The 15240-nt window shown below is 46.9% G+C and overlaps 1 long non-coding RNA gene across 1 annotated transcript in view; it reads left to right on the forward strand.

Annotated features, from left to right (window-relative positions):
- Positions 1-426: 426 nt before the first annotated feature.
- LOC137659602 (uncharacterized) overlaps positions 427-15240 on the forward strand; it is a 31213-nt gene continuing 16399 nt past the window's right edge. The window contains exon 1 of the long non-coding RNA XR_011047596.1: positions 427-492. This is a non-coding gene — a long non-coding RNA (uncharacterized lncRNA). The remainder of the gene's footprint in view (positions 493-15240) is intronic.

Consider the following 15240-nt stretch of genomic DNA (forward strand, 5'->3'; position numbering starts at 1 on the left):
TATATTTGTGGAAATAGGGATTTTTGGGTTGTTGTTGTTGGGGTATTAAAGCCAACACTTGTTGTTGGCACGGGCCTTTTCCTAACCAAGGGAAAGGCCCGTGCCAACAACAAGTGTTGGCTTTAATACCCCAACAACAACAACCCAAAAATCCCTATTTCCACAAATATATTCTCTTCTCATCATGTAGGCTTTACTAACATTGAAATTACTCACTATAATTCATATAAGCACAAGCAAACTAAGTGCAACAATATAAAGGTTTACCCATCTTTGTTTCTTCTTCACAGAAACTTGTACGGAATATTCCCAACAAACATTGGGTTGTTTTGGGGGATTTTTTATAGCTAGTTTTGGGGATTTTTACACAAACCTATCTGGTAACACGTGTGTGTGTTATTAGAACACCGGTTGTTGCAATGTGCAGGAGAAAAACAGTTCCAGGAATTCCCCTCCTTATCTACGACTTCTTCGATTCCACAGTTTTCAAAGGTTGGTACCGTTAATTTAGATATATAATTTGGGTGTATCAAAGTGGCTTTAGTGTTATTTTTTAACAAAAAAGAAAAAAATATAAATATGGTGTGTGCGATATTGGCCTACCCTGTTTTGAGTCTGCTGTCATAGGCCAAGACATTTTCACAAATGGCGTAACTTTACAGGTCCAAATCTTATGTACTACATGTCAAAGTCTAATGTATTGTATAGTGAATATTTAGTCCTATTTAGTTTTAACATGCCTAGAACGGAAACAAATTAGAGGCCTCTGTGTTATAGCAGCATTCTTCGATGTGTTTCTTTACATGCCATTATTTCCTTTTTTTAACTGTAATCTTGATTCATCTCGAGGTTAATGTCTAGGAGAGGGCCGCATGAAGATATCACTGATATTCAATTTATTTTTACTAGAATATGTAGGAATGTATGTATATAATGGTATACCAGTGAGATAATTTAGTGAAAATCAATAATAGTCGAAATATCGACGATCAAACTCACGCTACTCTTGTCTTCCTCCCAGATTTTCCTAAACCTCCCCCCTTTTATAAAAGGGGGTTTTATTGTAGTGTATTGCAGGGCAATGTAACCTAGAAAAACAACTACATTTTCTTATTGAAAAAATTAAGCTCTCTTCGAAAATGACACTCGTTCCCGTCGCAAATGAATAGTTTCAGAAATATATATACATCTATATCCTCCAATAATGGGGGACCCCCAGTGGGAACTCGGGGTTTTGGGTGGGGAAAACATACTGGGGAATAGATATATAAACGTAAAACAAGCCTTTTCTTCTCTATATATTACCTTCTTGAAATTATAATAACCGGAGGAAAATACAAAACAGTATAAAAGGGTAATATATACTTTCATTTCTAGCGAAACTATAGTTCGGCATGAGAAATGGACGATTGTTGCCTTTTGATATTTTTCTCTGTGATAACCTGGGGCTGAGGAATAATAATTTTTGTATCAATCGATTAAAATCCGGTCTATTTTTAAGTTCGTTGTTTACTTTTGCTACTATGATTATAAGTTCCTACTCATAGGTTGTTTACATTCGCTTTTGCCAGCTGTTATGTTTCTCGTTTGACGTAAACCTTAGCTGGCTTTTATTTTACCCGATTATGATCTTTGGTATAATTCTAGATAAGGACGGGGCAACATTTCACGAGCTGGTATAATTCTAGATAAGGACAGGGCAACATTTCACGAGCTTCCAATTATTTATGCTCGCTTTCTGGATGTTGTTCTATAACAGTCATACAGTATTTGCTCCACCCTTCCATTCCAGCATGACTATCATTACCTGGGGTTGTGACTTTGAAACTACTTGGTTAGGTTAGGTGGGTTTGTAAGGTTCTGTACCCTTTTATAAATCTCAAAAGTTTAAAATCATGATTTGTCCAGTTTTCACGCATCCAAAATCCCAGGTTCTCACCTGTGTCTGTTGGGAAGTGGGATTCCATGACGGTAGACGGCCTATTTGCAGTGGAAATAAAGATCAAAGTCGTTGGAAGCACATCATTTACTGTAGTGAAAGTTTTTGTTTGTTTTTAGAGATGTTGCCCCATGTTTTTCTATAAATTTACTGCTACTGTTGCTCATGTGAAAGTAAAAAATATTCCAGAATTAATGACCCATGTGGATGGTGTTGCGCAGCAAATTCATGTGCTCCTTGCTGTAACAGAGGAGCAGTGAGGTAATGTTAATTATGTAGTAAAATCACAGTTTCAACCAAACTCTGGTATCCAATATGAAAATATATTTTTTCTATCTTAGCGTGTTTTCAACGAATTTAACTTTAGTTCTTCCGCAAATAAACGGATTTTGAGCGAAGCGTAAAATCTATTTTTGGGTGAGATAGCCATGACGTCCTGATGGAAGGTTCCTTCAGTAGCTTCCTTGGGTATATTTAACTACAGTGGATATTGCCAGAGAATTAAACTAAAGGTTATCACAGAATTCTAACTTCTGGTGCGAGTATCATAAAGGTTTCCCTCTAGGATATCGTATATCAACAGGTGACGTATGTATTAACACGCCACATAGCTATCTGCACCCCATATAGAGTTAACACTTCAATATGGAAAGGTGGTTGAGTAACTGAAGAGCCGTTGCACAGTTACACTCATCCATGGCTGCTTTTGGTACTCGAGACGTAAACAAACGGGCGCCATTGTTAAATGACGTCACGTCCGTCCTCATCCTGAGCCCAGCTTCTGCTAATCTCCATGATACAGCAGGTCAGGGCGTGGCCTGAAAGGCTGAACTAGAATAGACGGGAGGGTCCATCAGGACGTCATGGCTATCTCACCCAAAAATAGATTTTTCGCTTCGCTCAAAATCCGTGTTTTGGGCTCAAGCCATGACGTCCTGATGGAAGTGTACCAGAGAATTAATGTATCGTGGAATTTTTCCCCCTTTTTATGTAAGTGCCAAGGGCTTCGAACAGAGGTATAGAACATGTCCTTACCAGAGATTCTATAATGAACTAGCTTCCTGCCCCCCTGGCAGGGAAGTCCTGGTGGACAATAGGAACATCTCGAAGCGATCATTGAAGAGCTACTCACCCTAGGGAGAGTTCGTGCCGGACTCGTAGACAAGACTAAGGTTAATATTCAGGTAGGAATATTATCAAGCATAGGTAAGTAAATAACATTTACTACTCTCCCTGGAGGAGAGAGCAATCTAGTCTCGAAGGCAGGACAAAGGTTAATATTCGAATAGGAATATTATCAAGGCATGAGTGAGCATATAACATAATTACATATATTATTCTTCTCATTATCTAGAGAAAAAAGGGGTAAATGAAACTATAACAATCGTATATTTCTTGATAAAGAGTAGGAGCGGAGAGAGACGCACATGGAATAAAATAGACATTTTATTTCAAAGATTGCAGATCATTATGGTAGTAATTACAATAATGAATATAGAGTTTATTTACAATAATAAAAGAATAATGTACATGGAAAATAAAGACTTCAATCTTGAATCTGAAAAGAAATTTTACTTTTTAGAAAGATAAGTTCCTGAGGAACGTCGGTCTTTTTCAAAGAAAACACATCATGCCCTAGGGCATGTGGCACTCATGTAAAGTCTATGACATTTCACCTTGGTAAGAACAGTATTAGAAACATTAACTGTCCATGAAATCACTGTATCACAAAAGGGTCAACACAGGCACCCGTAGAGTTAAAGTCCCAAGTAACTCACTGTTCTATGCAGAGTTAAACAGCAGGTTTCATAACACTACCTGCGGCAACCACGAAATGCTTAACTTCATGCGCTTGTTTTGCGTAGTGCTTGAAGAAAACGCGCGATGATTTCCAGCCTGTGAAGCTCTTGAGGCTTTCGAAATCCATCCTCTGGAAGAAGTTCAGAGAAGACGCGACTTTTCTAGGATCATGACTTGCGGGTGTACTGTCAGGATCCGCTCTGCGAATGAAGTAGGTGATTTTCGCTCTTAATTGTTTCAGTGACAGGTCGCTACTCGATGTTTCTCCTTTGAAGAGTTGTCCTCCACCGAAGTCTGAAGTTCTTCGAAGATAGACCTTAAGACACTCCACTGGGCATAGAGAGACATCGTCCTTCAGGGGGCAGATTCTCCAAGGGCCTCATCTCTTGGTGGGTAGTTCATTCTTAGCGAGAAACGTCGGATCAGGGAAGAGGGTAAGCTCTCCTGTATCTGCGAACAGGATATGACCCTCTTCTCTTGATAATGCCACTATTTCACTGACTTGGGCTCCCGAGGCGAGAGCAAAAAGGAAGATAACTTTTTGAGTCAAGTCTTTCAGAGGACACGAATCGTTGTCCAGGTTAGAGGCAAAATGGAGCACCTTGTCCAGGGACCAGGAGATAGGTTTTGGTGGAGGTGCTGGGCGTAGTCTAGCGCATGCCTTTGGCAGTTTATTGAAGATATCACTGGACAAATCAATCTGGAAGGCGTACAGGAGTGGTCTAGTCAAAGCCGATTTGCAGGTGGAAATCGTGTTGGCCGCTAAGCCTTGTCCATGAAGGTGAATGAAGAAGGACATACAAAAATCAATTGTGATTTCCGCAGGATTTTTTGCCTTGACGAAAGAGACCCACTTTCTCCAGGAAGATTCGTATTGCCGTCTTGTAGATTCAGTCTTGTATTCCTCAAGGAAGTCTAAGCTTTTCTTCGAGATTCCAAACCTTTTCTTTGCGGCTAAGGAGAGATAATCATGAGATGAAGGTCCCTGACTTTCAGTGATGAAGCGAAGACAGTCGACTTCTGTACTTGTTGAGAGAGAACTGGGCCCGGTAGGGGGATCAGCGTGGGCTGCAGCTCCAGGACCAGAGGGTACCAATTGCTCCGGGGCCACTTGGGAGTCACTAGGGGCGCTGTCCCTTTGAAGGTTCTCAGTTTGGAGAGGACTTTCAGCAGAAGGTTGGGAGGAGGGAACAGGTATATCCTGGACCATCTGTTCCAATCCAGTGACATAGCATCCACTGCTTCTGCCTTGGGGTCCTCGTACGGGGCCACATATCGAGGAAGTTGATTGTTGTCGCTCGTCGCGAAGAGATCGATCTGAAGTTCCGGGACTTGGTGAGAGATGAAGGAGAATGACCTTGCGTCTAGAGACCATTCCGACTCAATTGGACTTGTCCTTGATAGAGCGTCCGCCGTCACGTTGCGGAATCCTTGTAGGTGAACTGCAGACAGGTGCCATTTCTTCTTTTCTGCCAAACGAAAGATCGGAAGTACCTGATTTATCTGGGGCGATCTCGAGCCCTGACGATTGAGACATCTGACTACCACCGAGTTTCCAGAGTCAGACGAATGTGGATTGAGGGAGGCGGGGAGAGTTTCTTCAGGGTGAGAAGAACCGCCATGGCCTCCAAGATGTTGATGTGAAACGTCTTGAATAGGGGAGACTGTTCCTTGAACCTGTCGTTGGTGGGAGTGACCTCCCCAACCCTCCAGTGAAGCGTCCGTGTGGATGTTGATCGATGGAGGCGGGTGTTGAAGAGGAATGGACCTTTTCAGGGCCTTTGCTTCCGACCACGGCTTTAAAAGTAGACGAAGTCTGTTTGGAAGCCGTCTCTTGAGGTCTCTTCGAGCGATGGATGCGAAACGTCTCCAGACTCCCGCGGCATCCTTTAGCTGTGCGCGAAATACTGGGTTTGTCACAGAGGCGAACTGTAGAGAGCCGAGAACTTGTTCCTGCTGTCGTCTTGAGATTCGTTTGGATTTTAGAAGCCTTCTGACAGACCCTGCTATTTCCTTCCTTTTCTTCTGTGGGATGGAAAGGCGGTGTGACTGAAGATCCCAATGGATTCCCAACCATTGGAACTTCTGAGCTGGAGAGAGGGGAGATTTCTCGGTGTTTATCTTGAAGCCCAGATGCTCTAGGAACTGGGTGACTTTGTTGCAGGCTCTTACACAATCTTCGGGCGATGTCGCCCAGACTAAGCAGTCGTCTAGGTAGGCCATCACTTGGACGCTCTGAAGACGGAGCTGTTGGACGATTGCGTCTGCCAGCTTGGTGAAGATCCGTGGAGCCACGTTGAGCCCGAAGGGCATGGCCCTGAAGGCGTAACTTTTCCTTTGGAGTCGAAATCCTAGGTAGGAGGAAGCGTAATGATTCATTGGAATGTGCCAGTAGGCATCCGCCAGGTCTATGGAGACCGTGTAGGCCCTTTGAGGCAGAAGGGTCCTTATTTGTTGCAGAGTCAGCATCTTGAATTTGTTGTTCGCAATGAACTTGTTGAGAGGGGATAAGTCTAGAATGACTCTGAGTTTGTCGGAGTCTTTCTTGGTAACGCAAAATAGTCTCCCTTGGAACCTGGTTGACTTTACCCTCCTGATCACCTTCTTGTTCAAGAGTTCCAGGACATATTCTTCCAGGAGGGGGGTTAACTGTTGGAAGAATTGCTGGAAGGCTGGGGGTGGTTGAGTCCAGCTCCAGCCTAGTCCCTTCTTGACGATGCTGATCAAAGGTCCAACGATCCTAGAATTGGCGGAGTCTTCCTTCCACCGGAAGCACATCATTGCTTCTGGTGTCCCGAGGGTTTGCCACCTCGGCCGCTAGCTCCCCTTCCTCCTCTGCCTCTGGAGGGACGGCGAGAAGAATCTCTGCCTGAGCCCCTACCTCTGGGACGAAAGGTAGTTGAGTGTTGCTCATATGCAGGGGTGAAGACCGGCGACTGCGACACCACCGGTTGGGGGACCAACTGAAAGGTCTGTTGCGGCTGCGTAGCCACTTGGGGAGTAGCGGGACCCGGAAACTGTCGTCTCTGTTGACGTTGCTGGGGTTTTGGCTAAGAAGTCTTCCTCTTAGGCTGAGGGCCATCATCCTGAGAGGACTTCCTCTTTCGGGACATGCCCCACTTATGGAGAAGGTTCCTATTCTCCGTGGCAGCTTTGTCCACAATCTCTTTCACCAAGGTAGATGGGAAGAGATACTTGCCTCAGATATTGGAGGAAATCAGCCTCCGGGGTTCGTGTTTCACTGTCGCGTTAGCAAACACGAATTCATGACAGGCTCTGCGAGCCCTAGTGAAGCTATATAGGTCCTTGGTTACAGTCGCCAAGTGCGACTTAGCTAGGACCATATAAAAGTCCGGGACTCTAGTATCCCCGGCCATGAGCTCAAGCTGTACCTGGTGGGACAGCGACGCGGCAAGTCTCTCCTTCGTATCCTGTTCCCTACGAAGGAGGTGATTGTTCAGTCTTGGGAGGTCCTCATTAAATTGACGACTGGCTACGTCAGGCTCTAGTTTCCCTACTGTGAAGGTCGACTGGATGTCTTTCCAGTGCCTATCATCGGGGGGAAGAGTAATGGAGAAGGGTCTGCACTCCTCCAGTGCAGGGCAAGGTTTCCCTTCCTCCACTGCCTTTATGACCGCTGTGAAGGCCTTTTCGATGAAGGGGAAGGTCGCAGAATTTGGCGCAACGAAGGTTGGATGCTTCTTACTAAGCGCCGGCATCTTGGAGTTAGTGAAACCCCTACTCTTCACCGCCTGAGCTAACATAGCTTGGGCCTTCGTGAGATCGAACACAATAACTTCCTTTGGTTCGGTCTCCTCCTTTGAGGCTGGTTCGGACCTGAGCCGGTCATAACAGTCCGGATAAGCCTCGAAATTTGGGAAGAACTCCACTTCTTCCAGCAATATAGAGCCAACCCTTTCACTAATGTAAATTTTGCCAGTTGTAATTGGCATATGCTCGGCGTATCTCCATGGGTTAGCTTCCGAGCAGGTAGGGAAGTCCTTAACCGAAGTCCTTTTCGGTTGCTTGAAGCTGACAAGAGTCATCCGGAATTGCTCCTGAGATTCTTGTAGCTTCTTTTCCATGAGGGCTTCAAGCATCTTGAAGACCTCTTGAGTAGCCTGTGGAAGAGGGTCCGGGGTGGCAGAAGTCGAAGGAACAGGTTCCTCAGACGGTGCAGGAGTTGCTGGGGGAGCAGGAGCTACCTTGGTCTCCGAATCAGGTTATTCCACCTGATCTTCCTCATAGTCGAGTTCCTCGCCCATGAAGTTTCTCTCCGTCCCTTCCGACACTTCCGACATACGTTCCACGTTGTGGGAATCAAGATGGCAATCATGCATGGACTGAGCCATGACGACATCAGGTTCCACCACGATCTGGACGGTGGGGATCTGATCACGGGGGACCACTGAGTCTTTCGATGCTTTTGGGAAAAGCAAGGCCCTCAAGTCTTCGTTGGGAAGATACGGTCCAAAGGCGTTCTTCTGGAAGCCACGCACCCATTTGCGTAGCTTCTCCCTAGCAATGTCCCTTGCCTCCGCAGAAGGAGGATCGTCGAACGCCTCGACAAGAAGACTTTTGCAGACTGTACAATTCTGCGGGTCCCAATACTTCAAGTCGTCTTTCTTGGCGGCGCAGGGGGCGTGGGTCCGGCACGCCATGTGCCCGTAGAAGTCCGGGCGCTTCACCCCGCAGAAGTTACTCTCACACTTCATATACTCCTCCTGTAAAAGAAAGAGATCATGAGTACATGGAAGGCTTAAGAATGACTTACATTACTCTAAAATTAAAGATAACTTAATCTAAAATTAAGAATAACTTAATTATAAAACATTTTAATGCTTCAGATTAATGAGCGGGAAAGGAAGTAGATAGACACATACAGTACTTGTGAGTCCCGCCCAGCCGGTTACCGTAACCTTATCTGTAGACAATTCCTTTGTGCCCGAAGGTCACAATGAGGGAAATCCATATGGGTGACCCAAGCTAGGCTTCTAACAGAAATTGCCCGCAGAGTGTAATAGGGTCTGAGACCACTCAGATCCCTTGGGGTGAAGGGGTATAGGATAAACCCCTTATTAAATGTAGGTTCCGGCAATCAACTGCACTAAGATACACAGAGTATGCTGGAATTTTGTAATGTGCAAACAAACAGCATAGCCACAATCTTGGATGGTAAGACAACACCTATATGTAAGTGGCCAAGCCATCTGGCTGCAGTATATTGACTGTCGGCATGTTGCCGGCAGCCATGGAAGGGGTGCATGTCCCTTAACGTCTCATGAGGGTGCCGGTAGACCGACGGCACATTGGAGGCCGGTCCTGCAGGGTGGAAGGCATCAAGACAGACACACTGAGTATCTATAAGGATAATACCATAGTGGCGACCGCCGTCACAGCGGCGGGTCGTCAGCAGGGGGCGGCAGCTCCGGCAGCCGAAGGCTGATGGCATGGTGAGCCTTGGATCAATTCATAAGATGTATGTGTATATTGTCGTATACAGTACCTAGATTACCGGCATGCGGGTGGCCGACTCCGAAAGTTGGCCGGCTGCTACCAGGTAAAACGAAGGGTGGGACGTCGGCGGCAAGCCGACGGAAGGCGGCAGCTTCCGGCACACGGAAGGTTGACATCTTAGAGGGTGGGGAGGCATCTTATGAAAGAATGTCACCTGAGGTAGTGGCGGTTATCGCCGGCAGTAGAGGCGGCAAGGGACCGGCACCAGGATAGAAAGAGAGAAAGGTAAGGAGGGATGGAAGGGGTAAGATCCTATACCCCTCCGTTATCCTTCCGGAGAGAGTGCACTCACGATAGGAGTGGATACTCCTAACATCCTGGCGGCAGGGAGCCGGCAGGTGGCCGGGTGCCTGTGGTAACCCAAGGGAGGGATAGAGGGCACTCCAAGAGCGGCCAGCTCAGCAGGAGAACAATGTTAGCCCTACCACTCCACCCAAGGGAGGAGATGTAGGACTGAGGACAGAGGTGTGTAGGCAAGCCTACACCAAAGGGATAGGTGGGGAGGGAGAAGAATGGGTCTTTCTAAAGAGGAGAGACTGCATGAGAACGGCCACCAGGGTACGGGAGAACGCTCCCTAACCTAGGCTAGGTAGTCCAGATCGAGAACGGTACTAATGTACCGTCTCAAACTATAATAAGGCAGAGTCAACCCCCAGAGCTTAACCTAGAGTAGGAGGGCTAACTCCTAGGCTAGGAAAGCTTGAACGACATCGCTAGTTGCAGGGAGGAATGAGTAACCCAACCAGGTGCAACTGAGGAAGGGCAGGGCCCTTCCTTATCTCAGGCACGACCCTAAGGGAGGGTCATTCCCTTAGGGTAGGTAGAGAAGCGATAAATACTCTGGTTGTAGACGAGATTCCCCTATATAGAAGGGGAAGCAAGTCTACCAGAGGGAATGCCCGCAGGCAGGGGGAATAGGGAGCATATAAGGGTTCCTACATTAGGTTAGGAGGGGATGATACACAATCAACACTGTCCCTTATATGGTCCCCGAAGGCGAAAACACTTACATCACAGTAAAAAGTATGTTTAATAATGCCACAATCTTCATAACTTAGGAACACTGGTATATATCATGCATGAAAACAAGCACTAGGCTGTCCAGCCTAGGGGCTAAGCTAGCGATCTAGTATGGGGTCAAACAGCGACCGAGTTTGATGAGCGCTAAAACACGATATAAGGATTCCCTAGCTATGAAGACTAAATAACTAAAAATATTAATTAGTTAAATGACCGGGGAGGGCTGTTCTGGCTAACTAAATAAAGCATGCAACATGAACAGCGGCGCCATAAAATGGCGCGTCCGGTGTCGGCATAGCTCTGCCACAAAACACAATATTTTACGAAAAGTAGAAGTTACTTTACGGCTAGAGCTTATTTAAACAATACTGGGACCCGGTACTCAACTTTCCAGAAGAAGACGAGGCTGAAGGTAACGACATAATGGCCATGTAAGCTGATAAACAAAGCAATTGGAAAAATCCTACATAGCAAAGAAGCTACAGGCAAAAGGATGAGGACGGACATGACGTCATTTAACAATGGCGCCCGTTTGTTTACGTCTCGAGTACCAAAAGCAGCCACGGATGAATGTAACTGTGGAACGGCTCCTCAGTTACTCAACCACCTTTCCATATCGAAGTGTTAACTCTATATGGGGTGCAGATAGCTATGTGGCGTGTTAATACATACGTCCCCTGTTGATATACGATATCCTAGAGGGAAACCTTTAGGGTACTCGCACCAGAAGTTAGAATTCTGTGATAACCTTTAGTTTAATTCTCTGGCAATATCCACTGTAGTTAAATATACCCAAGGAATCTACTGAAGGAACCTTCCATCAGGACGTCATGGCTTGAGCCCAAAAATTAATTTAGACATACAGGGCTTCCCCGGTTAATACTACAGTACAATAATGTGGTTCTACATTGGAAGTCATGGTTTTTTTTTTGGTGGAAGAATATATACAAAACCGGTAAAATAAGAGTTGTCGTCTAACCAGAACACTACAATCGCAATAAAAAAGTTACTTGATTCAAAATTGGATAATAATAATGAGATGGTCTGAACACTAGAGGATTTGTTTGCCAGACTTCCCTACACATAGAAAGCATGATTTTATATACCATTTTCTATGGAGTTTAGTTTGTTGTAACAATTTATATTTCAAATACCTCATCATTTAACTGAGCAACCCATTTTTTGGTTTTGCTCTGCCGTATGCTTGCTTCGCTCATGATTAAAACATTATCTCATGGCTCTTATGTTCTAGCAAGCGGACTATGTTTTGCCATGCATGTTAACCCTGTGGGCTAGTATTTGGTGTTAATTATCAATTAATACAGATTCAATCAGCAAATATTTCCATGAACCTTAATTTGCGGAAGACTTGAGTAATTTTTTCCAACTCATCATCTCAAAAATATATAAATAAAAAAAATAGATATCCGAATTTGGTTGAAACTGTAATGATACCAATTTTACTAGTGTAGCAAGCCAAGACGGAGCAAAAACTATTTTGAGTCCAAGTTATGGACAGAGGGATCTAATGTGACTTACTTTGCTATAGATAGAATAAAATTGAGGGTATATCCCAATTTGATGTAGGTGTACAATACTGTAGATAAAATCATGTAATGGGTTGATATCCTAATTTAACCTACTGCACAAAAAATTCCTGTTCAAATCATAATTTTTCCTTCATGAACACACCATTATCCTTTGCTTCGGAGATAGATAACAAGCTTTAACCTAGCAATTCCAACTTTTAACAAGGTGTAAACAACTGTTAGGTAATTTCCTGTTTGGAGCAAGGAGGCAGAAACGCCCATTTGTTCCGTAACCAAAATACAAACCTCGCTATTTAATATGGGTATTATTTTCGTCGTAGCTGAAATGACGAGCCATTAGATTTTTAACGAGGGTTTACTACCCCCTCGCTAGTTAGCACGGGGGTAGGGAGGGGTAGCTAGCTACCCCTCCCCCCTCACACACCGGTGACTAGCTCACTTTGCTTTTGGCTCGGGTGATGAACAGACTTGTCTGCTCCCACCCTCACTTATTGACAGCCTTTGATCTTGTTTTTCTTTTTCTTTTCAGTGTGCTTGGAAGTTGGCCTCTACTATGCGCAAGTGTCCCGGCTTACCTGACCGCCCTTGTGGAACGTTTATTTCGGCGGTGGACACAGACCCTCACACCTTATGTCCTTATTGCAGGGGCCAACGGCGTGAATAAATAAAGTATGCGGTGAGTGTAGGGAGTGGTCTACCTCCAAATGGGATATTTCTCCTTCAAGGGTTTCCTTGAAGAGAGAAGATCCCAAGGACTCTTCTTCCGTAGCCCAAACCTCCTCCGAAGCTCCCACTCGATCGGTCTCTTCCGAGAGGTCGTCGAGTGGTAGCGTAGGCCGTACTTGTGTTCGCCAACCTCGGGGTGCGGGAGACGGCGTTGCCTCCCATAGCGAGGCAGCTCTTCCTCCTCCCCCGGGCGAGGTAATTTCTGCTATTGTATCTAATGATAATTTATTGCAGCTTTGGGCTTCCTTGGGGCTTCAGGGTTCACCCTCCAAGGAAGCCCTGTTTGACATAATCAGGTTGGGGGCTGCTGTCAAACAGTCGCCGGCGATAGCAGGGGTTGACCCTCTGTCTATCGTCGACGTTGTTGTGGCAGAGGCTTCCGACGAGTTAGGTCAAACCTCTGCCTTGGGTGCTGATGTTGCTGAAGGCCTAGTTCCCCCCTCCGAACATCCTTCGAGGGAGGAGCTAAGTCCAACGGTCTCTCCTGCAGGTGATTCTCCCCTTCGGGGGAGTTCACTAACAGAGACTCCTCTTCGGAGGACTGATGATGGTCTGCCTGCTGCCCCCAGAGGACGTATCAGACGTAAAGCTCGTCTTCCTCTTCGCCGTAGAGGCCTTCCTTCTCCCCACGAGGGAGTTAGGAGGCGCCTCTTCGGTTCTTCGCCTTCGCAGTCCCCCGCAGAGGATCCTCCTCGCCGTGCAGTGACCGTTGCAGCTGCATCCCTGGACCTCTCTGCTGATCGTTCGCGATCTCCTTCGCCTGCCAGACCTGCTGATCTTCCTTCTCCGTTCCTGGCTGCTGACGCGCTGTGGGCGCCCACGCACCCCGTTATCCAACGGGCACCGGTCCCTTCGGGCCAAAAGGGGCTTTCTCACATTGTGAGCAAGTCCCTTAAGTGCCAGGTATCCCCTGTGCGCTCACGTTCTCCTGCGCGCTTACGCGCAATTGCGCACAAGCGCTCGCCTGCTGTTCCTGAGACTTCTCTCCAGAAACATCCTGTGTCAGGGACTACGCGCCAGCGCTCTCCTGCTCGCCGTCGATCTCCTGCGTGCCCACGCTCACCTGCGCTCCAGCGATCTTCTCCTCGCCAGCGCACATCTGCACGCCTTGATCCTGATATGCGCCACGCGTGCCCACGATCCTCCAGGGGAGGGAAAAATCCTAGAGGGAGTGGCAGAGGCCGCAAACGCAAGGATTGGCAGTCTCCCTGCATGTCCACCAGTGGGGGGATGCCTACAAAGTTGCGTGATCAGGTGGCAGCAACTCGGGGCCGATTCCTGGACGATTTCCGTGATCAGTCAGGGATATCGCGTCCCGTTGACAACATCGCTACCTCCCCTGACAGTGGATCCAGTGTCGTTGAGCTCCTATGCCATGGGATCGGCAAAGGGGCAAGCCCTACAGGTAGAAGTCGAGACCATGTTAAAGAAGGATGCTCTCCAGGAGGTCGTCGACGGTTCCCCAGGTTTCTTCAGTCGACTCTTTCTTGTAAAGAAGGCGTCTGGAGGCTGGAGACCAGTCATCGACCTCTCAGCTCGGAACAGGTTTGTTAAACAAACTCTGTTCAGCATGGAGACAGCAGACACGGTCAGACTTGCAGTGAGACCACAAGACTTCATGTGTACACTGGACCTGAAGGACGCGTACTTCCAGATCCCAGTCCATCCGTCTTCAAGGAAGTACTTAAGATTCAGCCTAGACAACAAGATCTACCAGTTCAAGGTGCAGTGTTTCGGTCTCTCCACAGCACCTCAGGTATTTACCAGAGTGTTCACCCTGATTTCTTCGTGGGCACACAGGATCGGCATCCGTCTCCTCCGTTATTTGGACGACTGGCTGATCCTGGCAGACTCTGAGTCGACCCTTCTTCGACACCGAGACAAGCTTCTAGGAATTTGCCAAGATCTAGGGATCATGGTAAATCTCGAGAAGTCTTCTTTGCTTCCAACTCAACGACTGGTATATCTAGGTGTGATCTTAGACACCAATCTCCACAAGCCTTCCCATCAGACGACAGGATAGCAAGGCTGGGGAGGGTCGCAGACCCTTTCCTCAGGCGGGAAGAACTCGCAGCCCAATTGTTATTACGTCTCCTCGGTCACCTTTCTTCCCTGTCCCGTCTAGTTCCAAACGGTCGCCTCAGGATGAGATCCCTGCAATGGCGACTCAAGTCCCGGTGGAATTAAGGACACGATTCCCCGGACGTCTTGGTCCCTATGGGTCCTGCGGAACGGACGGACCTTCAGTGGTGGGTGACAGATGAGAACCTACAAAAGCGAGTGGATCTTCTCGTCCTCCCCCAGATTTTATGCTATTTTCGGATGCCTCAAAGAAAGGGTGGGGGGCCCATGTTCTGAACCACCGGACCTCAGGCCTGTGGTCAGAATCAGAAAAGTGCCTCCACATAAATCTGCTAGAAATGAAGGCCGTATTCCTGGCACTTCAGCAGTTCCAACAGTACCTGGTGGGTCACTCCGTGGTGGTGATGAGCGACAACACCACGGTAGTGGCTTACATCAATAAGCAGGAAGGTACCTTTTCAGAGCAGCTATCCCATCTTGCAGTAGAGATACTGAGATGGACCGAAATCCACTCTATTCCACTATCGGCTCGCTTCATTCCAGGCAAGAGGAATGTGCTCGCCGACAGTCTGAACAGGGCATCACAGATAGTGTGTACCGAGTGGT

Source organism: Palaemon carinicauda, chromosome 20, assembly GCF_036898095.1.
Source record: "Palaemon carinicauda isolate YSFRI2023 chromosome 20, ASM3689809v2, whole genome shotgun sequence".
Taxonomy (NCBI): domain Eukaryota; kingdom Metazoa; phylum Arthropoda; class Malacostraca; order Decapoda; family Palaemonidae; genus Palaemon; species Palaemon carinicauda.